The sequence below is a fragment of the Schistocerca serialis genome, chromosome 7, assembly GCF_023864345.2.
Source record: "Schistocerca serialis cubense isolate TAMUIC-IGC-003099 chromosome 7, iqSchSeri2.2, whole genome shotgun sequence".
Taxonomy (NCBI): domain Eukaryota; kingdom Metazoa; phylum Arthropoda; class Insecta; order Orthoptera; family Acrididae; genus Schistocerca; species Schistocerca serialis.
In genome coordinates, this window is record NC_064644.1 from 405795149 (window position 1) to 405822805 (window position 27657).

A 27657-nucleotide genomic window follows, 5' to 3' on the forward strand; every position below is an offset into this window, starting at 1 on the left:
AGTTATTTCCAGAGTTCTGTGTACTGCACAACTTTTATTGATGGGGCACAAATTTTGGAGAGAGATGGGGGCCAATGACATCCAAAGAGTTATTCTGATCAGAGGCAAAAAGTATTGGATGACACAATGTTCTAATTGGCTCTAACAATGTCATTTGACTGTATCTACTTCTAGATCATTGTGTAGTTGACTGCATATAGATTTACAAAATGAAACAAACCATGTGGTTGCATAATGCAGTACAGAGCTAGACTGTTTGCAAAATGATGTTCCCAGAATATTTGTAGTGATTATACAGAAACTAACGCATGTTTTGAGTACAAATAAAATCACATCCTTCTGCTATGGCTTGAATGTGTGTTGTTGTTGTTTTTGTTGTTGCGGCAGTGGCGGTGGTTGTAGTAGTAGCAGTAGAAGTTTTATTAGGGATACGTCAATTTTAGAAGGATATTCAACATGTTCTGGTATTACAGTTTAAGAAAAAGAGACATAGTTCATATGTATATACTTAGAGGTCTTATTTGACAAGAATGGAACAGGTAGTTCGCCATGGCCTTGTAATAGGAACCACCCTGCCATTTTCTTGATGAATGCAAGGAAAAACATTTAAAGGAATGAAATTTCATTCAAGTTATTTCTAGTATACAGTACTGTTTTGTTTATACACTCTTGCAAAGATTATTTTTTACTTAAAAAAGCTAATGCTGCACTGCCTATAAATTTCTACACACACTATCACTCTCAGCTGACAGCAGGACCATAATGATGATGTTTAGTTTCATTTTGTGTACTCTTGTTTCCTATTTGCTTGCATGAGCGAAATGTGAAGCTCAGAAAGACAATGAGATGTTAGTATTATTCATCACAGAGTTTTGGTGCACCATCTTCCAAAAGAAAAGTTTTTTTTTTCCCCTGTCCACTCTTCCAATGAATCTTGATCCTATATCTGCCTTTCCCATGATTTGTTTCCAAGTGGTTGTTCCACCTGGAATCACTCTGTATTCACATTCTGAGGTATTTAATGGATGTGGGTGCCTCCAATGATGATCAACAATTGTGTTCTCAACCAATAATGAGGAGTTTTTTTACCAATTTTTATCTGGTGTGTGTTTCTTCTTCTAGGACTCACCTGATCAGATTTTCAGTACAATGACCATTATTTCGATTTACAATTCCTCTCACATCCCACTCAAGAAATATGCTCTCACTCTGTGCCACTACTATAGCTCTTTTATATTATTCAACACTGACTTCAGTAAACATAAAATATCATTGACATAAGAATTTATGTTCTGTAACCTCACCAAGTCAAAGAACTGCAGTGACGCAGAATGAGTCAAGGTATAAAATAGTAAAAAACAAGCAGTTCATAGAAACAATGTGCACACTGTGTTAACAATGCCACATCACAGAAGTGTTTTTATGGATCTTTTAATTCTTACATCCGTGTCTCAATTGCTTTTTGTTGCTGACAGTCAATGGAATCAGTGTCCACACTATCACAATACAAAATACAAGAATACTTTTTATGTAGACTTTGTCTCCTTGCCTACAGTTCTGAGTGGAGTTAAGTACTCTAGTTTTACATAAAGCAAGAAATTGCAGACGTCATATTACACACACACACAGAACCTCACTAGACACCCTTCTAAAATTGTATAAATATCAAGGATTGAAAAGTTCTTCCATTAGCTACCTGGCAAGTAGCAGTATTCATTGCAAAGCTGCACAACAGTTAGTAACATTTTGTAAACAGGCCTCCATATTTACAGATTTAGATTACTACTTCTTTTCAAAGTACTAGTTCAATCAAAAAATATTAAGTTAAAATGGCAGCTATTTAATGTAAGTGAAGAAACAACACCTTCATAAAAATAGCAACTTTGTTTATAATTTAACTAGAAACAAAGCTGCTACTTTTATAAAGACGTTACTTCTTCAGTTACATTAAATGTTAATGGCTGTTGTGCAGCTCTGTAATTAATACTGCTACTTGCCCGGTAGGTATCAGAACTTTTCTGTCCTTGAATCTTGATATTCATGAGAGTGGTTTGAAAAGTTCTCGGAACGGAATAGAAAAAAAGTACTTATATAACTGAAACTTTTTTTATTTTCCAATGTAGTCTCCTTGTAGATTAATTCACTTAGTCCAGCGATGTTCCAGTGCTTTGATCCCATCTCAAAAATGAGTTTCCTCCAGGCCTGCAAAAAATTCATCAGCTCCGGATATCAATTCTTCGTTTGAAGTGACCTTTGTCCACCAAGAAAAATTTTCAGTTTTGGGAAGAAATGGAAGTCTGACAGAGCCATATCAGGTGAATAAGCTGGGTGTGGCAACAATTCATACCTTACTTCGTGTAATTTTGCCATGGCGATGGCACATATGTGTGGGTGCACATTGTCTTGATGGAAGATGACTCTCTTCCTTGCTAAACCTGCCTTTTTTCGCATATCTTTTGTTGCAATTTGTTCAGGAGCTTAGCATAGTATTCTCCAGTAATTGTTTGCCCAGTGGGGAGATAACCTACAAACAGAATCCCCTTCGCATCCCAGAACACTGATGCCATGACCTTTCCTGCCAAAGGAATTGTCTTTGCTTTCTTTGGCGCCAGACAGTCAGTATGTTTCCACTGCTCTGACTGTTGTTTTGTCTCTGGGGTATATTAGTGCACCCAAGTTTCATCTGTGGTCACAAACTGGCACAAAAAATCTTGTTCGTTTCTCCTAAAACGGGCCAAACATTGTTCCGATATGACCATTTTCGTGCGTTTTTTATCCATCGTCAAGGATCACGGCACCCATATTGCAGATAATTACACTACGTGGAAACAACAACAAAGCCACATCACCGCTACAGCTCTCTTCGAAGATCATCGACGTGGCACATGTTTACTGTCAACAGTCCAATGAGTATCACATGAACAACTCGTTGCACTAACACTGACCTCTGACTTTTCAAACTACCCTCATATATAGTTTTAGAAGGTGTCTAGTGAGATTGTACATATATGTGTGTGTGTGTGTGTGTGTGTGTGTGTGTGTTTGTGTAATAGATTGTTTGCAGTTTCTTGTTTATGTTAAACTAGAGTACTTAACTCCACCCTAAACTGTGAACAAAGAGACAAAGTCTACATAAAAATTCTTGTATTTTGTACTGAGATCATATAGGCTTTTGTGATGTGGCATATAGAGCTGCCACCTATATATTTTGGCTATCGGACTTACATGTATTTTTCGTGGGCAAGTATAGCCCCTGCCCCACATGGGAGATTGTTTGCAAGTAGAAGAGGTGACGTACTATGTACAGTCAAGACACCATCAACCACCGTAGCATCAAGGGGCACCAGCATCACCGCAAGGTGGTGCACAAGTCACACCACAAAGCACAGCAGTCATGGGCAATAATGTACCATCTGCATGGTCATGCATTCATGTGATACTGGAGACTGTTTTGCAGGTGTGTGCTTACATCAGTGACTTGCCCAGGTAGGGCCAGTCATACCCCAAGCTCCAAGCAACTAACAGGTGCCTGAGGTCTCCAGCCGCACCCACTGTTTGCCAAGCTGCTGTACTGCCCTCACGCTGAGTCACGTCTCACACTGCTCTTCTACCAGTCACTCTGAGGGTACTGTTGAGTAGCATTTGTCATGACTGTCCACAAGCCCATAGTCTCGTAGGACCAAGTTGTTACAGCACCTAGTTGCTCACCAGTTGACTATCTAAGTGCCCTCAGCCTCATAGGACTGTGCCATTACCAACTGACTCCCTATGACCTCCCAGCCTTGTAGGACAATGTCAGTACCAGCTGGCTGCCTACGAGCTCCCAGCCTCTTAGGGCCGTGCCATCATAGCACCTGCTGCTCATCACGAGGCTGCCTGCAAATTCCCAGCCTCGTAGGACTGTGTCATAGTTAATCTTCCCTTCTCGTCAAGAGATTGCTTTTTCTAAGTTGTGTGGACATTATTCTCAGACAGTGTATTTAGTTTGGTGCCTGTAATAAACTGTTGTTATTTCAAAGAGTGCATTTCACTACATCCAGGTACACCACTCAGCAAAGCATAGTACATCTGTGATGTGCAATTATTTACTTTAGACAATATTCTTACTGTTCACTTCTGTGAATAAACACTTCACTTACATTAGGTGCACTACTTCAGAAGATAATTCATTAAGGCAACAGAGTGAAAATGTGCTTTAATGAACATTCTTGTTAACATAATTTAGAGATTCTATTAAAGGCAAAAGATGTTGAACTGTTGGCATTTATCTGGTAATAAATATGCAACCAGTTGCTTTTTTACTATTTATTCAACCATGAACATGTTTTCGAGCCACTGCAGGCTCATCATCAAATGGAGGTGTTACAAGAACATTATGTTGGTAGCTAGATGCAGTGTTGGTGGTGCAGGCAGAAATTTAATAACTGGTGACGAAACATTTACAAACCTGAAAGTTTTTGTACTCTAAGTACCTACAACATTAAAAAAAACTTTCAGATTTGTAAATCTTTCATCACTGATTTCTAAATTTACATAGTTTCCACTGGCAGCAACAGCACAACATCTAGCTACACTTGGTCCACAACATACTGTTCTATAACACCTCCATCTGATAATGAGTCTGCAGTGGCTTGAAAACATGTTCATGGTTGAATAAATCATAAAAAAAGCAACTGGGTGCATATTTATTACCACATTAACACCAATTTAAATCACAGTCACAGTTCGTCATCCACAATAGATATACTGGAGAGGGTGGGGGTGGGGGGGTGGGGGGGTGGGGAATGCTGAACTGTGCTTCTTGATTAGTTTATCTATGAACCGACTTCATTTCAACTTATTAACCACTTGGACACTGAGGTATTTTAGATAGTACAGTCATTTAGTGTATAACCATAAATCTGTACTTTTGGTGCTAGCCCAGTCATTTTTCATTGTTTGAAATCATGTAATATTAGTCTTTGTTCAGCTAAAATTAAATCTACAACTGTACTTGACAAACCACCATGAAATGCATGACAGAGGGATCTTTTCATTGCACCAATTAGGACTTCTTCCCTTTCCATTTACATATGTAAGACATGAATGATTGCTTAAGTGCCCTGTGCATGCTGTAACTGGTCTAATGCAGTCTTTGTGATCCCTACAGAAGTGATAGATAGGAGCTTGCAGTATTTTCCTAGAATCCTTGCTTAAAGCTGGTTCTTGAAACTTTGTAGGTAGAGTTTCACCAGATAATTTGTGTCTTTTTTCAAGTGTCTGCCACCTCAGATTCTCTGTGATACTTTCCTGTGGGTCAAATAAACATGTTATCATTTGTGTTCTGTTCTTTGTATTCTATGATGCTTTCCCATGGGTCAAATAAACATGTGATCATTTGTGCTGCCATTCTTTGTATATGTTCAGCATCCCTTGTAAAGTTCTTATTTTCCTTTATAAACTGAATGCATTTTCCTAGTATTCTACCAATGAACTAATGCCTGTTACCAGCATTATCTGAGCTATATCTGATAAAGTCAAGGTGAAAGTTGCTGGAAGATCATTTCTGTAGAACCAAGTACTGATCCTCTTGGTTTTCCACTCATTATGTTCCCCCATTCCAAGATTAGTTTGGTACCTCTCACAATTTGACAATCTAACCATTTAGTTTCTGTTGTGAAAGTAAGGTCCCATCCATGCAACAGGGATCCTCTTAAACTTTATTATCCAGGTAGAATTTTGTGATTAGTACAATAAAAGATTTTATGCATGATGAAGAAAAAATGCCACACTTTGCAGTCGGTATGTGGTTCCTCATCCCAGCTGAAGACAAAACTGAATCTAGCCAAACGTAGTCTCACCAGTAGGTTTAATAGAAATGCTATTTTTTAAAAAGTGAAGCACTGGCAACACTAACTGCATGCAACACAGACAAGAACAAATAGTGTCAACTCTGTACTCTGCTGGGGCAATACCATTAGCTCAGTGAGATGAGGAAAAGCTGTGGGGAATGGCTATGCTGTCTCACTGAGGTTTGAGTCACATTTGTGTCAAACATTTTTATTCAGTAAAAGCATCATGTTGTATCCAATTTACACCTCCACAAAGCAGTATCTATCTTGTATATTTCTTTCTTTTACTGTTACCTTTATTTAAACATGAAGACATAACATGAACTTCGTACACACATAAACGATGACTGTTTCATCCATGTCACAAATAAAACCAACAGAAAATAACAGTGGATACAGTAACATCATCTGTTTCCAATGAGGTACAAGAAACACTATTGGTAGGCTACACTAGATTACACATTATACTGTTGTTGTTGTTGTGGTCTTCAATCCTGAGACTGGTTTGATGCAGCTCTCCATGCCACTCTATCCTATGCAAGCTTCTTCATCTCCCAGTACTTACTGCAACCTACATCCTTCTGACTCTGCTTAGTGTATTCATCTCTTGGTCTCCCTCTACGATTTTTACCCTCCACGCTGCCCTCCAATGCTAAATTTGTGATCCCCTGATGCCTCAGAACATGTCCTACCAACCGGTCCCTTCTTCTTGTCAAGTTGTGCCACAAACTCCTCTTCTCCCCAATTCTATTCAATACCTCCTCATTAGTTATGTGATCTACCCATCTAATCTTCAGCATTCTTCTGTAGCACCACATTTCAAAAGCTTCTATTCTCTTCTTCTCCAAACAATTTATCGTCCATGTTTCACTTCCATACATGGCTACACTCCACACAAATACTTTCAGAAACGACTTCCTGACACTTAAATCTATACTCGATGTTAACAAATTTCTCTTCTTCAGAAGCACGTTCCTTGCCATTGCTAGTCTACATTTTATATCCTCTCTACTTGAACCATCATCAGTTATTTTGCTCCCCAAATAGCAAAACTCCTTTACTACTTTAAATGTCTCATTTTCTAATCTAATTCCCTCCGCATCACCTGACTTAATTCGACTACATTCCATTATCCTCGTTTTGCTATTATACTACACACAATAATTCCATTCTGTACTTCTGATGGCCATACTTATCTTCACAGTGTTAGTATGTACACATATGAGCAATGTTCACTTTAGAGAAGATGTTCAAAGCAATCACATAGCATTTGTAAACATTTCACCAATCACTGGACTATACTTTGCAACACACCTGCATCCACCATTGCCAAAGCGGCAAGCACATGAGTACATTAATGAGTGGTGTAATACAAAAATGTGCCTTTCAGTGCCGCCCCCCCCCCCCCCCAAACAAAAATCTGATGGATTAAGGCCCGGCGAATGTGGAGGCCAGCACATTGGACATCCACAACCAATCCAATTACCTAGATTTACTTCATTTAAATAGTTACACACATTCATTTCTAAGTGTGATGGAGCACCATAATGCTGAAACATAGCCGTTGCCAAACACCCAGTGGAACATTTTATACTGTGGCAAAGTACTGCAAAGAAACTGATGGTAGATGTTTGGTAATAGATAAAGGCCCAAAAGGACTCCTCGCTGTACTCCAGCCCACAGGTTTCTATCAAAGCATGCATGAAAGTCACATTCAGGGGGGCATGCAGATTTTGTTTCAAACAATAATGGCTGTTGTGGAGATTGAAAATACCTTCATGAGGAAGCTAGATTTGTCAGTCCATATCACGTTATTTATCAAATTTTTTTACCTTCCACTTGATGCAAAAGCCATTCCCAAAACTGTTTTTGTCAAATGCAGTCTTTTGGCTGCTGGTGCTGAGTTAATGTGTAATTATGGATCCAGTTCTTCATAACAATTAGTCTTTGAGATATCTGGAACTGTATTGTAATACACTCCTGGAAATGGAAAAAAGAACACATTGACACCGGTGTGTCAGACCCACCATACTTGCTCCGGACACTGCGAGAGGGCTGTACAAGCAATGATCACACGCACGGCACAGCGGACACACCAGGAACCGCGGTGTTGGCCGTCGAATGGCGCTAGCTGCACAGCATTTGTGCACCGCCGCCGTCAGTGTCAGCCAGTTTGCCGTGGCATACGGAGCTCCATCGCAGTCTTTAACACTGGTAGCATGCCACGACAGCGTGGACGTGAACCGTATGTGCAGTTGACGGACTTTGAGCGAGGGCGTATAGTGGGCATGCGGGAGGCCGGGTGGACGTACCACCGAATTGCTCAACACGTGGGGCATGAGGTCTCCACAGTACATCGATGTTGTCGCCAGTGGTCGGCGGAAGGCGCACGTGCCCGTCGACCTGGGACCGGACCGCAGCGACGCATGGATGCACGCCAAGACCGTAGGATCCTACACAGTGCCGTAGGGAACTGCACCGCCACTTCCCAGCAAATTAGGGACACTGTTGCTCCTGGGGTATCGGCGAGGACCATTCGCAACCGTCTCCATGAAGCTGGGCTACGGTCCCGCACACCGTTAGGCCGTCTTCCGCTCACGCCCCAACATCGTGCAGCCCGCCTCCAGTGGTGTCGCGACAGGCGTGAATGGAGGGACGAATGGAGACGTGTCGTCTTCAGCGATGAGAGTCGCTTCTGCCTTGGTGCCAATGATGGTCGTATGCGTGTTTGGCGCCGTGCAGGTGAGCGCCACAATCAGGACTGCATACGACCGAGGCACACAGGGCCAACACCCGGCATCATGGTGTGGGGAGCGATCTCCTACACTGGCCGTACACCACTGGTGATCATCGAGGGGACACTGAATAGTGCACGGTACATCCAAACTGTCATCGAACCCATCGTTCTACCATTCCTAGACCGGCAAGGGAACTTGCTGTTCCAACAGGACAATGCACGTCCGCATGTATCCCGTGCCACCCAACGTGCTCTAGAAGGTGTAAGTCAACTACCCTGGCCAGCAAGATCTCCGGATCTGTCCCCCATTGAGCATGTTTGGGACTGGATGAAGTGTCGTCTCACGCGGTCTGCACGTCCAGCACGAACGCTGGTCCAACTGAGGCGCCAGGTGGAAATGGCATGGCAAGCCGTTCCACAGGACTACATCCAGCATCTCTACGATCGTCTCCATGGGAGAATAGCAGCCTGCATTGCTGCGAAAGGTGGATATACACTGTACTAGTGCCGACATTGTGCATGCTCTGTTGCCTGTGTCTATGTGCCTGTGGTTCTGTCAGTGTGATCATGTGATGTATCTGACCCCAGGAATGTGTCAATAAAGTTTCCCCTTCCTGGGACAATGAATTCACGGTGTTCTTATTTCAATTTCCAGGAGTGTATATGGGTACTGCACTGAGCTGATTGGTGAAGGGTTTAATAATTTGTACGACCTCTGTTGACTACTTGTGGATCAAGTTTCAAGAAAGCATTGCTCCAGACGATGAAAAACATTTTTCTTGGGATGGCACCTTTGAGAGTAATGTGCAGCATATCTACAAGCAGCAGCAGTAGCCTCATTATTGGATGCAACCAGCACCAAAAGCATATTGATCTATTCACTGTTTTGTGTGCTTCATCAGGTAGCTGCCTAATATAAACTTGACAGGACCAGTTATGGTCATAAATGTGCAGTTAGTACACACATGCATGCAGTTTAATAGATCCAACTGTCATGAGATACGCTATTGTCATGTGACAAAATGATATCCTGGTTATAAATGACATGAACATGGAACCTGGAGAGGATTTGAACCATACCTCCATGGGTGGTGTAAGTTTTTTGTCCCAGCATTCTATTCAGTCAGCTAAGACAGCTGCCAGTAGTGTGAGGTAACACTAGTCCTCTGTACATTCTGATGTGCTGCATCATGTGACAGTGTTGTCAGCTCCTCGTTTTCATACATGTGTTTCAAAATGCATAAAATCTGATTTTGCTGAAGTCTTGTATTGAATCTGGATGAGAATTTATATACTGAGCTCCAAGTGTGGCATTTTTTCTTTACCTTGTATACAGCAAATGCAAGAAGACAGTGCTGTAACACATCCATTTGGCTCAGACAATGGACAGACAAAATGTGGAATGATTTAGAATATGCCTGGAAATACATAAAAACTGGGAAATCAGCTGGTTTTGATTAAATAAGTGGAGAAATGATCAAAGCCATTTGAGTTGCTGAAAACAGAGGATCTACAGAATATTTTATAAGATATGAAAACAAGAGAAGGTGTGTGATGACTGGGAGATGGGTACCATGATCACAATTTTTGAGACAGGTGATACAGTGTTATGACAATAGATGCATCATTTTAACATGTCAATTGGGTTAACTTCATGAAACATTTGTAGAGCATAAGATAAGACTTCTCACTGAAGAAAATCTCTCTGCAAAAGAGTATTGATTCAGGGAGGGAAGATCAGCAACTGATTTCATTTTTGCTCTCCACCAACTGACAGAAAAGTTTTATGGACACACCCATGACCTGTGTTAGCCTTTCTGGGTACAAAGAACGTGTTCAATGCCACAAATGGGGACAAGATGTGGGAGCACTTTAAAAAATTGGAATGCAAGATAACATGGCTCACAGGATCAAGACTTTGTATGCAGATTTTCACAGCAAAGTTAAAATACCTGTAGGAATGACAAACTTTGGGCATGAAATCTAGATGAGGGCTGCAATGAAAGACTGATGGAAAAGTACACCAAACCAATTCATGCAAAAAAATGAAATCCAGGTTTTTTGTTGATGACACACCTTTGGAGCAACTAAAGAACAAGTTCATTTAAAATAAACACCTGGGCAGAAGACGTTAAAGTAGCAATTCTCAACACGTGGGGCACGTTTTCCTACGAGGGGGGAGGAGGGAGTGACAGCAGTATATGTGGGACACAAGCTTATTGAAAAGAAAGCATCTTTGTAAATTCTTGCGGATGGTCAGTTTCGATGTATGATCCCCACTTATCATCACCAAATGGTGCTTGCTATGGATTTTTACAGTGTGTTTCAGGATATCTATCACAGGGGATTTAGAAGATAATGCCCTGATAAGGAACCCATGTTCAAAAATGTGCCATTTGGATGTAAAATAATTCAAAAACTGATTGCCGCTGCCGCCAACTGGTGTGAAGCACACATGCCCATCAGTTGTCAGCATCAGAAGACAAACAAGGAAACATTCCTGCTGTCATATCCTCACACCCAGCAAAGACCGTGCTGCCTTCTCTCTGCACACCGCATTTCGCTGAGGTAATAGTGGGTGATCAAAAAATTCAGTATAAATTTGAAAACAGAATAAATCACGGAATAATGTAGATAGAGAGGTACAAATTGCCACACATGCTTGGAATGACATGGGGTTTTATTAGAAAAAAAAAATACAAAAGTTCAAAAGAAGTCTGACAGATGGCACTTCATCTGATCAGAATAGCAAAAATTAGCATAACAAAATAAGACAAAGCAAAGATGATGATCTTTACAGGAAATGCTCAATATGTCCACCATCATTCCTCAACAATAGCTGTAGTCGAGGAATAATGTTGTGAACATCACTGTAAAGCATGTTCGGAGTTTTGGTGAGGCATTGGTGTCGGATGTTGTCTTTCAGCATCCCTGGAGATGTCGGTCGATCGTGATACACTTGCAACTTCAGGTAACCCCAAAGCCAATAATCGCATGGACTGAGGTGTAGGGACCTGGGAGGCCAAGCATGACGAAAGTGGTGGCTGAGCACACGATCATCACCAAACGACACGCGCAAGAGATCTTTCACGCATCTAGCAATATGGGGTGGAGCGCCATCCTGCATAAACATTGCACGTTCCAGCAGGTGTTTATCAGCCAGGCTGGGGATGATGCGATTCTGTAACATATTGGTGTACCACTCACCCATCACGGTAGCAGTTACAAAACCAGAATCATGCATTTCCTTGAAGAAAAAAGGCCCAATAATGATAGATGTGGTAAATCCAACCCATACTGTGACTTTCTTGTCATGCAATGGAGTTTCCATGACAGTTCTAGAATTTTCGGTAGCCCAAGTTCTGCAGTTGTGAGCGTTGACAGACCCTCAGAGCATGAAATGAGCTTTGTCGGTCCACAACATGTTCCTCAACCAATCGCCATCTTCCACCATCTTTTGAAACGCCCACACCACAAATGCCCTCCACTTCACTAAATCGCCAGGTAACAGTTCGTGATGCCGATGGATTTTGTACGGATAGCATCGGAGGGTACATCTCAGTGTATGGAATGCCAGTGCAACGTGCGACTGCACAAGTGCTGACTTCCCCATGCATAGATGAACCCGCTACAGTCTCCATTTCTTCCTGAAGTGTCTCAGCAGCATTATGCCTTGTGCTCGGTCGGCCACTATGGGGTCTATTGTCTAAACAACCCGTGGCTTCGAATTTCGAAATCATTCTCACCACAGCTGCATTTGTCAACGAACCTTTACCCATTCAAATCCCGTTCCTATGGCAATGGGATCGTAATGCTGAACTAGCACATTCCCCATTCTGATAATACAGCTTCACTACAAGCGCCTTTTCAGGTAACATCAACATGCTGCGACTGCTGGTGCATCTGATTCTCTCTCTCATTACAGATCCTTTTATACACGATTGTCATGCGCAATCACTGACGTTTTTCTGTGCAGCGCCACCTGTCAGACATTTTGTGAACTTTTTTTTTTGGGGGGGGTTCTAATAAAACCCCATGTCATTCCAAGCATGTGTGTCAATTTTTATCTCTCTATCTACATTATTCCGTGGTTTATTAAATTTTCAAATTTATACTAACATTTTGATCACTCGGTATATCAACTCTTTATGAGCTACCTGTAAGACACAGAGGAATAGAGGGCCATCAGTTGTGACTTTGTCAACAAACTGGGTCAGTGTTGCAAAACATCAATAAATTTCTTAATTTTTAATTGGCTTTAGCATCAAAATACTCAAAATACACACACACACACACACACACACACACACACACACACACACACACACACACACATCACAGCATGCTGAAAAGTAGTGCCTCTAAACATTTTTATTCTGTTCTCGATATTGGTTGAAATATTGCATGTCACACATATTATTTGGTTGACTTTCCCACTTCACTGCTACATCTGCTAACCTCTGCCGCGACAGGGTTCTGAATAGTAGAGTGTAATGTAATGGTATTTAATGTAAATACTTGTATGTCAGGGAGTGCCAATCAATATGCTGTAATCGAGTTTCTAGCCACAGAATTCTTACACACATGGAGCACCCTTTCCTTCAGCATGACAAAGCCAGATCCCACACAAGCACTGTGGCATCTGCAACAATGCAATGCCTTGAGTTCACTGTCATTAATCATCCTCCATACAATTCTGACTTGGCCCCATCTGATCATCATCTGTTTCAAAAACCAAAACAACACCTTTGAGAACTTCACTTTGATAGTGATGAAGCAATGCAAGCAGTAATGAGGTTGTGGCTCCATCAACAGAGTCAAATATCCTACAGTGATAGTTGAGAAAAAAATATTTTGACATGTGGTTGTGAAACATGGACCATGAGAAGTGAAGACATCAGCAGAATTCAGGCAGCTGAGATGACGTAGCATGGTCAGAGACATGGAGTGATAGAATCGGAAATGAGGAAATTAAAAAGCAAGTGCAAGCTGTAAAACTACAAGACAAAATAACACTGCAGGAGGTGAGATGTTATGGGCATTCGTGACACATGGATGCTAACAGGCTATGAAAACTAATGGACGTTTTGAAATTCTAAAATAAATGACTAAATAGAGGACCAAGACAAGGATGTGGTGCAATCTGACACTGAGCAGAGAGGACATGCCAGGGCCATCATGGAAGATGAAGGAAAGTTTAAGGATCATACTTGGCAGAAGAACCTCATTTGGAGGCCCGTAGAATAAAATGGAACAATGTGAGATAATGATTATGATTACATATGTTTTCCTTAATATTCATGGTTTTACCCAAACTACAGGATTTTGTTTTGCCACTAGTTGTTTTAACTGCACCTGCAACTATTCAGATGCTCTATCTGTGGGATGAATTTTCCATACAAAAGATCTAGAAAACAGATTGGAAATCTGTGAGAAAGGATGGTACTTCTCTGGTCAGAAAGGATCATTCAGGCAATTAGCTGTGTAAATAAAGCCTTACTAGAAGCTTTCCGATTCATAGCATGCCGTGTTGCCTGTGTGCAGCTGAGTAAGAGGCAACATAAGAATCACATCCAAATTTTATGAAAAGGATAGATTGCTACTCACCAGGAGATGTTGAGCTGGGGATAGGCACAACAAAAAGACTACTACAGTTATTGTCATTATTCCATACGTGATTTTCCATTGCTTGATTTCACATACTAATATACTTGTCCTTCCTCTGAGCAATTTTTCACTCTGCCTTACAATGTTACACAGAATGCTTCATCTGGGGCTTATCATACCACTCATTAGCACACTAGCAAATGGCACATTCTTTGAAATTTACCTGATATCATCCTGAATCCTATATAGTGACAGTTACTGTCCACACTGTTGCTTGCAGACCTTATTATTATTACATGACTGTCTTTCCCAGGAGCCTCCCAAAAGACATTAAATCATGGACAACATTGCTGTGCCCTGCACTTGGCTTGAAAATACTAGTTACCTAGTAATAACTATCTGAAGAGTTCTACACCAGCTCTGAATACACTCCTACAACTACTATCCAACAATAAGACCTTCTTGGTCTTAAAAAAATCCTCTTGTCCCACGCTGCACTTTTCACCCAGTGTTGTCACACTGCATCTGTTCTTCTTGGGCTGTCTGAATGCATTGTCAACAGCCTCTGTTGACACTATTGGAAGCAGCTTGGCCGACACTATCAGACTTGCAAGGTCTCCTGGGTCTATTCACAGAGTTGGAAGGCTTTTGACTGTTGGTCAGTTTTCTGGTATAGCCTTAACATGACCAAAAGTATACCCACAGTATCTAAGCTGATCAAAGAGAGGGTAAGGGGGGAAATGAAGTTTGTTTTGCAGGGAATGAGGAAATTATTTTGAGATTTCACAATAAAACACTCTGGCAAAGCTTCCTGTTAGTAGTCAATATCCATTACATGTTCTGGCTATCTTGATCCATTACATGCTCTGGCCATCTTCAAAGTGACACTCAAATCAAATATCTTGCAGGGCAGTTAGGACGTATATTAAATTCACAAAGACTTTTTTTTCTTCTGGGGACAGGAAGTGGTCAGGTAGAGGAGGAGGGTTGCCGATTGCTCTACTCCTCACTGACGCCCTTTAACATTACTACTGCAAACTGCAGCTATATACAAACTTCGGTAACTTTTCTTGCGCAACTGTTAAATCAGCTGTAAGTTAAGCCGATCATTTCCCAGAATTGCACAGTGGTAGCAACTAGCACTTCATCTCCAGTAGCTGACATCATTCATTCCCCATATAGGTTGTATTTTGTGTGTCATACGAAAACTTACCCAGTTTGCTTAAGGACCTTTGTTTAATGAACGATAACAACGAAGGAATTTATAAATTTCAGAAAATAGCTAGTAATTGGGTTAATTTAGCGACAATTCTGATGCCTACACGTTACTTAAATATTGCTTTCAAGCTTATACTTTGCGCAATGAAGTTTACTTACGAAAGAAGATTTAAATTACTGACGAAAGATAACTTTCTTTACGATAGATAATGAAAATTAACGTAAGCGCAATTCATTTAATCTGACGTGGCGATTACCATAATGAAAATTTTTACTGCCATAGACACGGTGGCTGGTTTAGTCACTACGGTATACAATCGAGGTATATCGTACTAATTTGTCAGCTATACTCACCTACTAGTTATATTTTTGTGAATACTGAAGTGACACTGAACTAACTATTTCATAAATATACTAATATTTTTGTAAAAACTACAACTTCGCTTCGTCGTAAGCTGTTCTGATGAATTTCCTCTTATCTCTTTCCTACAGATATATTACGGTAGTATAATATTGTACACGGACACTAAATTTCTGTAACTGAAATTGTTAACAGTAGCTGAAACTATTAATTTATCACATATGAGCAGCAGTTCAGTAACAATACGTTTCACAACGAACGCCAGCGACTTTTCTATTCATCGACCACTGGTTCAACTTGGCGGGTGAGATCTATATGCGCAAAAACACGGATGCATCGCGTGACGTGCCAACCAATAGCATACCGTGCGGAGAGAGTTTACGACTGGTTTTAGCTTCTGCGTGGCGTTATTTCGAAAGTTGTTTCGAGGCAATCTGCTCAATATGAGCGGCAAAGGCAAATCGCATTCGTTGTTACACAAGGAGGCGAATGAAATAGTGCTTCGCCTGTATAAGTTCTGTCGGAAGTGACATCCACGCCTGATTACAAAGCGTCTCCCGGTGTTGCCAAGTGCCAAGAGCGAACAACTAAGGCGTGCGTAATCCGGCTGAGAATTTTGCAACGGATCGCGACAGAAGCCAGCACATCTGCTGAAGGCAATGGATCACTTATTTTAAATCGCCTGGTAAGCGCCGAAATCGAAAGAAATTAGTAAGTGAGCTCGACGATTTCAGCAGAAATGAATTACCGCGGAAAACATTAGACATGTATAATAAAGATGAATATCCTACGGCAAATAAACTATGTTCATGCACAAAAGAAGCGGAAATCAGACATTCCGTCCGGATCGCTGCAGGAAGAAGATTTTAAAAAGGAAATCGACAGAAACTTGGTGATGGAGCCTTTCATAATAAATCTTCATGATTCTGATTCGTCTGAATCAGACACCGAGGCTGAAGACAATGTTTTGGGCTAACCATGTCACTTCCTCTTATCACTGTATTGAAAAATATATTGTACAACGTAAACCTATATTATGTAAATTGAGACTTGATTTGCTTGGCTTTTTATCCTTAAGCAGGTTTGGCGTGGACTTTGTTGTAAGCTTGTATTTCGTATCGAACAACTAGTCGATTTTGCTGTGAACATTATTTGAAGTTTGACTTCTAGCCATAAAAATATGTAAAATTTATTTTTTATTTATACTAGTCGGACCGCTGTCTTTACTTTTCAAACAGTAACTATTCGTTCGTTCCACACAATATGTCAGTGATTAAATATTCCTATATCTTCTTCGATAATTTGTGTTGGACTTGACAATGGCAGAGGAGTAAGCAGCCAGAAGCTCATGGATTTTAAATCGCCTGATGTGGCTGGAAACTCGAGAGAATTTTATCAGTCATTAACAAAGTGCTTGCATTCCCTTTAATACTGAGGGATTGGATTCACTAATATTAACATGGTTTCTAAACGTCATCCTGAAATTTTTCTCTTTTTGGCCAACATCAATACAGTGTTTAGAGAACATATTAATGTCAGTGGATTCAATCCGTCAGTGGATTGTCCTGGTCAACATGGAACCTTGACAGGCTTGCCATATTTTTTTGTGAGTAACCTTAGACATGTTACTGTATTTTTTGGGTCCAACCAAGGACATATCTTTGAACTTACATAAAAGTCTTAAGAGGTTTCTGAAACTTAAACTTTATTCATTAAGTTAAATTTTCACTAAGGCTATCATTTTTCAGAAATGGTTTGTGTACAGTGTGAGCTGAACTGCCTATTGCTAACTTAGGTCTGTCTGAATTACTTTGAACTTTTCTGAACACATATTCATTCCATTTTCTCTTTAGACAATTACTGTTAGAGTTATCAGCTGTATAACAATCCAACTTTTCTTCAAGTTTGTATTTTTTCATATAGTACAAAAGACACTTATAGCCTGATGCATATGCTGGAGAAGCTGCTAGCTGATGAAGATATTTGAAAGTTAGAATTAAGTGTTGTTCTGGATGAAGGAGATTTGGGCTCAGGATGGCAGCTAGTAATCCCACCGGCAAGGGCTGAGCTACCAGTGACAAAGAAAGGATTAACACTGATTCGTAACAGATTTTACCCTAATATTCGCAAAAGAGGTTCCAATAGCTCGCCTATTGTGAATCTGGTCACTGGCAGGAACTTAAGACTTACAAAAGAGAGATGTTGTTCAATATATTTATGAGCTGAAATCTTTCAATAAAAAATGTTAGAGCAAATCCAAGCATATCAAAACATAAAGACCAAAATGCCATGCATCTAATAAAATGTCAACCAGAATTTTTTCAATAAAAACATAGAAGTTGGAAATTACATTTTCACAAAAATTTCGAATATTAATTACTAAATGATGCAGTTATTTACAATCAACCAGGTGTTGTATGACTGCATAGCACCATCATGAGAAGTGAAATTACAATACAGTCTCCAATTTTTACATATTGAGAAGTTTCTTGTATTTAATTACGTAAATTTGTTAAACCAGAAGAGTCTTCCACATTCACACAATAAAATGAAGCAGTGTAGCATTTTTTATGTTGATTGTTTCATTTATCTACATTTTTGTTGTTTTATTATAGGCCTGTGTGCATTGGGGTCATATGTTTTCTTTTAAGTATTAATATGAAGAATATTGCAATTAGTATCATTGGAAACAGGAGCAAGCAAGCTTTTACCTAAAATATATGCCTGTTTTGTTGATGTTTACTATTGAAATGCTACTCCATTTTGTGCATTTCACGACATTCTAACAAAGTCATGGTTTTTGTGGGGGTATCTCAAGTCCTCATTGTTGGGAATGCTGTGATATGGAAGTGATCTTGCGGACAAGAGAGAAGAGAGAAAAACACTTCCCCATGGGCCATTGGAGGAGACAGTAGCAAAGTTTTACTTTGATATCGTGCTATAGCTGAATATAGGAGTTGATAATTCACTCATGTGATAGGAAAGTTCTGTAAGATTTCTGTTCTAGGACTTAGGGGATGCAGTCTTATGCTTTACGTTGAATGTGGGACATGTAACTTTCAAATCAGCAATGAACTGTTAACTTATTGGGGACTAAACTACCATTCATGCTACGGTCTACACAGTTTCTACGAGATATAAATTGATCAAAAAGGTGTAGATGAGTTACTTTGCATATGAAAACATCATAAACACATTGCCCTCTTTGTGTTCCCAGATGAGACAGTAAGTGATAGGTTATGGGGGAACTGGTAGCGACGTCTTCCCATCGATGTCCGCACTTGCTGAGGGAAGCACAGATGTAAGAGGTTGTTTAAAAACGCGATGCAGAACATATAGGTCTAAAATTTAGAAAAAATGCTCGCCAGTCATAAAATTCTGAAATTCCAGATATTTTTGCAACCCAGGATAGCACTAAAGGACCAGGACTGTCTGGGCTAATATTGGACATATCATGAACCTAATCCTAGGTCCACACTGTGGCAACACCACTTCCTTATGATTCACTGACGACGCTGGTTTTATTACTGATGGACGGTGGGTAAAAGTGCTCCACTTCGAAGGGTCAGACTATTTAACAGGGTGGTTTTCTGGTTTGTATCCAAGGTGATTCGTGGAGTTGGCAGTAGAAGCCACTAAAATTTGACCATCGACAAACAGAATAGGCGCTGAGTGATGAAAGATACGTTTTAACTATGAGCTTGTTAGTTCCCTACCAGTTTTTACTATTATAATTTGTTAATGTTCAGGTATCAGACTAATTGGTGATCGAACATTCATGGATCACATTGTTATTAACATTAACCATGTGCCTTAAAAATACAATCACAGTTAGATTCTTTATATATTATAGCGAAAGAAAATCTTGAAATGAGAACAGTTTTGTCATTGAATTTCACTATTATTGCAATTTATTTTCGAATGATCAGCTAATGTCGCTCCTCCGAAAGTCACACCCACACAATCTACATAACACAATATTACCTTTTTATCTTCCTTGTCCGTTAGTTGACATGCCGGATTATTAGCCCTCCCAGAACTAATTTAAACTGAGTTTAGCTTTTCAGAACAAAGTTCAGTCATGAGTTGCAAATATATTTTTACTATGCTTCACTGGTTTCGACAAAATAATTTCTCATCTTCAGTAGCTTAGTATTGGTTTAGCAGATATCAATGTATTCTTTATAGATACCTGATGCTATGACTTGTCCAAAACTGTACATATTATCTGCGACCGCAGTACTTCACAGTTACTATTTTAAACATATTCAATAATTTCTGTACCACCCCATCGATTAGAAATTTCAGTTATTTCTCCAGAACCTCGGCCTGTTGTTAATACCTCGGAGTAGCGCGTATTTTGATAAACTTGAATTTATCGTAATATAAACTTTCACAACAGATTAAAATGTTATGCGACAACTCTCATATACACTGAAGAGCAAAAGATACTCGTACACCTGCCTAATATCGTGTAGGGCCCCCGCGAGCACGCAGAAGTGCCACAACACGATGTGGCATGGACTCGACTAATCAAATGTTTTTTTTAATTCCAGTCTTTGATCACAATATCAATTCTTTTGACGATGACCAGTTTCAGTCCGTAATGGCCATCCTCAGATCTTTTTTACACCAAGTGCTCAGTGGTGAAGTGAGCACTAGGCTCACTCAAATCGTGGAAGAAAACTGGCATATGTCGTCGCAGTTGATATTTCAAGTTGCATGTTTTGTGTGCTGCACTGAGGAACTTCCCTGTTAGATGACAGTGGTCTCTACATAAAGTTTTCGCTTTTCTGTCCAGTGGAAACAGACAAATAAGACATTGAACTGCCTTCTTTTATAAAGCAATGTTCTGGTGCGATTTGGTCAGGGGAGTGTTTGTGTGATAAATCGCATCAACATCCCTTGCAAGTTGTTTGATCTCAGAGAACAACAATCTCACAAGATTATCCGTAATGTATGAAGCGACATTGTTAAGACTAGAGTTATATGAGCCTACAACTTCCGGCATAAGAAGTCAGCCTCATTCTGCCAACGGCCTTGTCAAAGATGGCGGAGGAGCGGATAGAGGTTCAGGGCACTCTCTTGTCCTAGGGGTGGGAAATTGCCCCTAAAGGCGGAAGAATCAGCAATGATCAACGACATGAGGATGCAGAAGACAATGGAAACCACTGCATTTAAGACACGTAACGTGTATCCACAGGACATGTGGCCTGTAATTGAAGAAGTGTCATGATGATCTCTCCATTGGCAAAAGATTCCGGAATAGTCCCCCATTCGGATCTCCGGGAGGGGACTGCCAAGGGGGAGGTTACCATGAGAAAAAGATTGAATAATCAACGAAAGGATAACGTTCTACGAGTCGGGGCGTGGAATGTCAGGAGCTTGAACGTGGTAGGGAAACCAGAAAATCTGAAAAGGGAAATGCAAAGGCTCAATCTAGATATAGTAGGGGTCAGTGAAGTTAAGTGGAAGGAGGACAAGGATTTCTGGTCAGATGAGTATCGGGTAATATCAACAGCAGCAGAAAATGGTATAACAGGTGTAGGATTCGTTATGAATAGGAAGGTAGGGCAGAGGGTGTGTTACTGTGAACAGTTCAGTGACCGGTTTGTTCTAATCAAAATCGACAGCAGACCAACACCGACAACGATAGTTCAGGTATACATGCCGACGTCGCAAGCTGAAGATGAACAGATAGAGAAAGTGTATGAGGATATTGAAAGGGTAATGCAGTATGTAAAGGGGGACGAAAATCTAATAGTCATGGGCGACTGGAATGCGGTTGTAGGGGAAGGAGTAGAAGAAAAGGTTACAGGAGAGTATGGGCTTGGGACAAGGAATGAAAGGGGAGAAAGACTAATTGAGTTCTGTAACAAGTTTCAGCTAGTAATAGGGAATACCCTGTTCAAGAATCACAAGAGGAGGAGGTATACTTGGAAAAGGCCGGGAGATACGGGAAGATTTCAATTAGATTACATCATGGTCAGACAGAGATTCCGAAATCAGATACTGGATTGTAAGGCGTACCCAGGAGCAGATATAGACTCAGATCACAATATAGTAGTGATGAAGAGTAGGCTGAAGTTCAAGACATTAGTCAGGAAGAATCAATACGCAAAGAAGTGGGATACGGAAGTACTAAGGAATGACGAGATACGTTTGAAGTTCTCTAACGCTATAGATACAGCAATAAGGAATAGCGCAGTAGGCAGTACAGTTGAAGAGGAATCGACATATCTAAAAAGGGCCATCACAGAAATTGGGAAGGAAAACATAGGTACAAAGAAGGTAACTGCGAAGAAACCATGGGTAACAGAAGAAATACTTCAGTTGATTGATGAAAGGAGGAATACAAACATGTTCCGGAAAAATCAGGAATACAGAAATACAAGTCGCTGAGGAATGAAATAAATAGGAAGTGCAGGGAAGCTAAGACGAAATGGCTGCAGGAAAAATGTGAAGACATCGAAAAAGATATGATTGTCGGAAGGACAGACTCAGCATACAGGAAAGTCAAAACAACCTTTGGTGACATTAAAAGCATCGGTGGTAACATTAAGAGTGCAACGGGAATTCCACTGTTAAACACAGAGGAGAAGCAGATAGGTGGAAAAAATACATTGAAAGCCTCTATGAGGGTGAAGATTTGTATGATGTGATAGAAGAAGAAACAGGAGTCGATTTAGAAGAGATAGGGGATCCAGTATTAGAAGCGGAATTTAAAAGAGCTTTGGAGGACTTACGGTCAAATAAGGCAGAAGGGATAGATAACATTCCATCAGAATTTCTAAAATCATTGGTGGAAGTGGCAACAAAACGACTATTCACGTTGGTGTGTAGAATATATGAGTCTGGCGATATACCATCTGACTTTCGGAAAGCATCATCCACACAATTCCGAAGACGGCAAGAGCTGGCAAGTGCGAGAATTATCGCACAGTCAGCTTAACAGCTCATGCATCGAAGCTGCTTACAAGAATAATATACAGAAGAATGGAAAAGAAAATTGAGAATGCGTTAGGTGACGATCAGTTTGGCTTTAGGAAAAGTAAAGGGACGAGAGAGGCAATTCTGACGTTACGGCTAATAATGGAAGCAAGGCTAAAGAAAAATCAAGACACTTTCATAGGATTTGTCGACCTGGAAAAAGCGTTCGACAATATAAAATGGTGCAAGCTGTTCGAGATTCTGAAAAAAATTAGGGGTAAGCTATAGGGAGAGACGAGTCATGTACAACAACCAAGAGGGAATAATAAGAGTGGACGATCAAGAACGAAGTGCTCGTATTATGAAGGGTGTAAGACAAGGCTGTAGCCTTTCGCCCCTACTCTTCAATCTGTACATCGAGGAAGCAATGATGGAAATAAAAGAAAGGTTCAGGAGTGGAATTAAACTACAAGGTGAAAGGATATCAATGATACGATTCGCTGATGACATTGCTATCGTGAGTGAAAGTGAAGAAGAATTAAATGATCCGCTTAACGGAATGAACAGTCTAATGAGTACACAGTATGGTTTGAGAGTAAATCGGAGAAAGACGAAGGTAATGAGAAGTAGTAGAAATGAGAACAGCGAGAAACTTAACATCAGGATTGATGGTCACGAAGTCAATGAAGTTAAGGAATTCTGCTACCTAGGCAGTCCAATGGCGGACGGAGCAAGGAGGACATCAAAAGCAGACTCTCTATGGCAAAAAAGGCATTTCTGGCCAAGAGAAGTCTACTAATATCAAATACCGGCCTTAATTTGAGGAAGAAATTTCTGAGGATGTACGTCTGGAGTACAGCATTGTATGGTAAAACATGGACTGTGGGAAAACCGGAACAGAAGAGAATCGAAGCATTTGAGATGTGGTGCTATAGACGAATGTTGAAAATTAGGTGGACTGATAAGGTAAGGAATGAGGAGGTTCTACGCAGAATCGGAGAGGAAAGGAATATGTGGAAAACACTGATAAGGAGAAGGGACAGGATGATAGGACATCTGCTAAGACATGAGGGAATGACTTCCATGGTGCTAGAGGGAGCTGTAGAGGGCAAAAACTGTAGAGGAAGACAAAGACTGGAATACGTCAAGCATATAATTGAGAACGTAGGTTGCAAGTGCTACTCTGAGATGAAGAGGTTAGCACAGGAAAGGAATTCGTGGCGGGCCGCATCAAACCAGTCAGTAGACTGATGACAAAAAAAAAAAAAAAAAAACAACTTTATGCGCCACTACCTATGCTATGAGTCATTCTGTGACGGTTGTATAGGAGGCATTGGGGTCACCTTCACAAGGCACCACAAGAGCTAGGAGGTACTCAAAAGCCGCAAAACTACAAAGGACAACGCTCCTAGTGGTGGGTGTCCTTAAATTTTAACAATTTGTTTGCCTCAGTAGGTATTTCCAGAAGTACTGGTTCCTGGCTAGAGCAGTCTTTATATGCTTTGTTAAATATTTCTTAAAGTAAATGCCGTTTATGATCTTGTTTGCTCAGTTGGATTCAAAATTGTTCAAATGGCTCTAAGCACTATGGGACTTAACATCTGAGGTCATCAATCCCCTAGACTTGGAACTACTTAGACCTAACTAACGTTAAGGACATCACACGCATCCATGGCAGGATTCGAACCTGCGACCGTAGCAGCAGCTCGGTTCCGGACTGAAGCGCCTAGAACCGCTCGGCCACAGCGGCCGGCTGCTCAGTTGGACACAAAGCAAATAGGACATGTTTATAATCCAGATACAGTGTTGCTTCTCCCCCTTGGAGAATAACAACAAATCTACGTGTTCGAGGTGCTGACTGGCTACTTTGGAAAAAGTAGCGGGATCCCACGAATTTACGCTTTACATTATTTTTGTTCTGCACATTATGCTTTCCATCTTCTTATGGTTTGCTATCATCTACCTCCACGCCACAAACGTGAACTGAAAAATTCCGATTCTGTGTTTCAAATTTTGGTATGCCCTGGAGCTTAATGGGGAATGTGTTACCAGACTTAAGATGTATGAAAAGATCTTGCGCGATGTACTTTTTTCTCTTGATTTATTTTGCAAGCCAGAAGCGACCATGCAGAGTAAAATTCATCATTCTTAACACGTGTAGTGCCAACAGTGAAGTACAGAAGTGGTGGTTTTGCTATATGGGGTGTTGTTTGTGCTGAGGATGTGATCCCCTTTTTGCACTTAAGGAAAAACAACATGCGCCAGGATATGAACACATTTTAAGCATTGTGTACTGCACACTGTAGAGGAACAATTCGGAGACGATGATTCTTTGTATCAGCGTGACGATGCACCTTGCCATGAAGCAGAATCTGTGAGGCAACAGAGTGTGGACAATAACATTCCTGAAGTGGATTAGCCTTCCCTGAGTCCTGGCTCCAATGTAACACCTTTGGAATGAGTTAGAGCAATGAGTTCGCTCCAGGCCCCAGTGAACAACACTAGTACTTTACCAGGTTTGTTCTTCTGATGAAAAATGGGCTGCCATTCATCCAGGCTTACAGACACCTCATTGAAAGTGTCGCCGTTAGGGTTGAAGTTATCATGAAGACGACGTTTGGACACACACATTTCAATGTCCACTAACAGGGGTCCAGATACTTTCGATCGGGAGTGTACCTGAATGAATTGGGAAGAAGACTTAATAACTAGTACAGTGGGAAGTACCCTCTGCCTTGCCTTCCACAGTTGTTTCTAGAGTATGGATCTGGATGCAGACTACTCCCACATCAAACAGTTCTGATATGAAGAGCAGCTGTTTTGTAGTATAACTGTATCTGGTAATATTGCATGATAAACTTTCCTTGTGTGTCAGAACAGCTCTGTGGAGCTCTCTCGTGGTAAAAATTCCACGTAGGCTTGACTTCTTTTAAGTTTGGCGTGTTCTGTGATTCCAGTACGGAACAGAAAACAGTTTCTCTTTGAAAATGTTTAGGGGAGTTAAAAGAAGCCTCTTCAATTTGCTACAGCCCTCGCACTCATCACTTGATCTTGGTGGACATCTTGTGGGCTTGAAATTAGAACTACTACTCTCTATGAGGTTCCCTTCCGTTTGACAGCATTATCTGCGTGTACTCTGATGTAGGTAACGTCTTTATGGCTGCAAGATTCCTCTTAAACTGTGCCCAGATACTTTTGTACAAATACAGTACATTCTACTTACAAACTATTAAAAGTATCTTGCTGGCACAAACATCAATTCGCAGAAAATCATTGCTAAAATGTCGGGTCAGCCATCTATTTACAGTTTAAAAAACACTAGAATTTACAGGTTTCGAAGGTCAAGTCTTCCTTACCCATTATGGATAAAATCAAAGTTCGTTCCGCTGAACTGGAATTGTTCTCGTTTGGAAGGCTATATCTGGATCAGTTTTTAAAGAGGAAAAGAACGTCTACGGACCGAGATCAAATCTCTCTCAAGAGCGGAAGAATACTTTCACAGATGAAGCACACTGCCTTACGTTTGCCGGAAATACGCACGTTTCTGAAAATATAAAGCATGAATTCTCATAGTTTTGTATGTTGCTCCTCATAATCAACAGTATCAAAGTCAAAATCGATCATCACATTCATGTTGTTGTTGTTGTGGTCTTCAGTCCTGAGACTGGTTTGATGCAGCACTCCATGCTACTCTATCCTGTGCAAGCTTCTTCATCTCCCAGTACCTACTGCAACCTACATCCAAAGTATTTATCGTCCATGTTTCACTTCCATACATGGCTACACTCCATACAAATACTTTCAGAAACGACTTCCTGACACTTAAATGTATACCCGATGTTAACAAATTTCTCTTCTTCAGAAATGCTTTCCTTGCCATTGCCAGTCTACATTTTATATCCTCTCTACTTCGACCATCATCAGTTATTTTGCTCCACAAATAGCAAAACTCCTTTACTACTTTAAGTGTCTCATTTCCTAATCTAATACCGAGCGAGGTGGCGCAGTGGTTAGCACACTGGACTCGCATTCGGGAGGACGACGGTTCAATCCCGTCTCCGGCCATCCTGATTTAGGTTTTCCGTGATTTCCCTAAATCGCTTCAGGCAAATGCCGGGATGGTTCCTTTGAAAGGGCACGGCCGATTTCCTTCCCCATCCTTCCCTCACCCGAGCTTGCGCTCCGTCTCTAATGACCTCGTTGTCGACGGGACGTTAAACACTAATATCCTCGTCCTCCTCCTCCTCCTAATCTAATTCCCTCAGCATCACCCGACTTAATTCGACTACATTCCATTATCCTTGTTTTGCTTTTGTTGATGTTCATCTTATATCCTCCTTTCACGACACTGTCCATTCCGTTCAACTGCTCTTCCAAGTCCTTTGCTGTCTCTGACAGAATTACAATGTCATCGGCGAACCTCAACGTTTTTATTTCTTCTCCATGGACTTTAATACCCACTCCGAATTTTTCTATTGTTCCCTTTACTGCTTGCTCAATATACAGATTGAATAACTGGGTGTGAAACCGTAAGAAGATAGAAAGACAATAAAAATAACTAATTTCTGAGGATCCACTTTGCGACTGATAACTGGGGTTACAGAGACAGGAGGGAAAGATCAGTGACGCTGAATGTCGGAGCCGCTTCCTGAGATGTGGTCAAACGACTCATTTAGTTGGCTGAGATGCCTTTTCGCCATAAGCGAGTTCGAATTCCGATCTGGTACAGATTTACTAACTAGAGATGGTAGTTCATATCTCTAGCGTATTGTCGTTCCCGTAGATAAAAGAGAGTACAGAGACCACTGGGCCTCGTGCTAAAGAAAACATTCATGAAAAGACCTTCAACCTTGATGTAAGTTCTACTCCTGCCCCTGAGTAACTCCACAGTTCGCTGTGAGCCGATAGCTAGTTTCAAGGGTTTATCTCGTGGGAGCCCGCATCGCCCGCTTGTTATCGGTCTCTCTGAAGTT